Raw genomic sequence first — 2,005 nt, forward strand, 5'->3', positions numbered from 1 at the left:
GCCTAGTGCTTCGCATTTTCATATGGCAAATATCAAAGGGAACTGAGGGGCAGCTGCTGCTTTGGGTCATAGATCCAACTCTTCACTTAGAATGTACACATGAAAATATTTCCCATTCATTTGGGCCACCTCCCTGCTCTCTGGAGGTATTCGAGTGAGATCTTGATGAAAGTGGTTGTTAAGGACAGAGATATAGCTAAGGTTGCTCTCTGGAAAAATAAGAAAAAAGGGGGCCAATTATGAAAGTGGGAAGAGGAAGAGGAGTCATTCGAGGAAAATGAGAAGGATTAGTCAGAATGCCAGAAGAGAGCATTGTCATCGCGCCCGAAATGGCAGAGTGTTAATTAGAAGGGGGTGGTCAAAGGATGTCACTTTCCCCAAAATACCTATTAGGCTGAGTGAAAACAATCTATTCTTTTTGATAATTAAAAAATCACTCATGGCATACAGTAACAAAAGTAGTTTCATTCTGTGATTAGGCAGGAACCTATAATAGAAGTAAGGTAGTCCTTTCCCCCCGATTTTTTCTCTTTTAAATTGTTGTTTAATGGAGTGAGAGCTACATGAATTTTATGGGATGGTTGCATTTTTTTTATACAATAGAAAAGTATTTATGGAACAACTGAAGTTCATGTAAGAGATGCTGGAAATAGAGCAAAGAGACAGAAACAACTGATGGAGCCTGACTCTAGTCAGCCAAGACAGAACACATTATTTTTTTAAATATGGAACACCTCATGGATTTGCATGCTATCTTTGCACAGGGCCCATGCGAATCTTCTGTGTGTCATTCCAATTTTAGCATATGTGCTCATGAAGCAAACAGAACACAATTTTAGTCACAATTTTATATACGTGAATTTTAAGACTTGCTAGTCTTGACGTGAATGTCCATGATTTCCTGGAGCTCAAAAAGTTTAAAATTAATATCATTAATTGATTCTATCCATCATCTAACACATATCTATTCATATATTCTCTCTCCTGGTGACCCAGTCTCTAAATGCAAAGTCTCGAAATCATTTTATATTTCTTCTTTTAACCACCGTCTATTCCTCTGATCTGTCCTGTCACCTCCCATCCAATCAGATGCAAAGCCCTAATTATTCTTCCCTTAAGTATGTCTGGAGTCTGTCTTATTTCTTACACAAGTTTCTCTTTTTTGTGTGTGTGACCCACACTGAACTGGAAGCTCTCTCAGGATGAGGCTTGTTATTTATGATTTTTCTAACTTCAACCCCTCAAGGTGTGTGCAACATATTCAGTAAGTTTTGTGGCAGTGAACTGAATGATCTGGTCCCTGGTTTTCCACTTTCACGCCCTATTACCCCTCACCCTAGACTCCAGCCACACTGTACAACCTGCCCTCCACCAATGCCCCGGGTAATTCTATGTTTCCTTGTATTTACACAGCTATTACTTTGCCCTGGAATGCTCTTTGCAGTGCATCGTCCACCTGGAAAGTGGAAGATGATTTGGAAAAGTTAGGAGAAGAATTAATGCCCCTGTAAAATTTCCCCTTATTTCTCTACTAGTGTGCAGACCTTGCTTTAGAATACCAAACTTCTTTTCCTTTCTGGTACACAACAAAACAGTTCCCAGCCTCACTTGTTTGGCATGGCCATAGAATGTGAGTGGAAACTGTTTGTACTCTTCTGTCTGACCATAAATTGTTCCCAGTTGTCGTTTTTTGTATCATTTTCCACTTTCTGACCGCTGGTTTAAAGAGCCCGTCAAAGGAGATCTCACAAGCTATGTGTTGAAGATGGCACTGCAGCCATGTGCTTCTTAACCTGGGGAATAAGTTCTGAGAAATGTGTCATTAGGTGAACTGGTTGTTGTGTGAACATCATAGAGAGCCCTTACACAAACCTAGATGGTATAGCCTATGACTGTCACTGTATGTGCGATGCTTTTCTGTAACTGGCAAGTGCAATAGACTTGTTGACACCGGCATCACCACAAACACCTGAGTCAGTGTAGTGTGGTGACAGCTGGCTTTCCT

The 2,005-nt window shown here is 40.5% G+C and overlaps 1 non-coding gene across 1 annotated transcript; it reads right to left on the reverse strand.

Annotated features, from left to right (window-relative positions):
• Positions 1–719: 719 nt before the first annotated feature.
• LOC132237761 (U6 spliceosomal RNA) lies at positions 720–822 on the reverse strand. The gene has a single exon (XR_009453602.1). It is a non-coding gene; the product is annotated as a U6 spliceosomal RNA (small nuclear RNA).
• Positions 823–2,005: the final 1,183 nt, after the last annotated feature.

Source organism: Myotis daubentonii, chromosome 6 (genome assembly GCF_963259705.1).
Source record: "Myotis daubentonii chromosome 6, mMyoDau2.1, whole genome shotgun sequence".
In the NCBI taxonomy this organism is placed as follows: Eukaryota; Metazoa; Chordata; class Mammalia; order Chiroptera; family Vespertilionidae; genus Myotis; species Myotis daubentonii.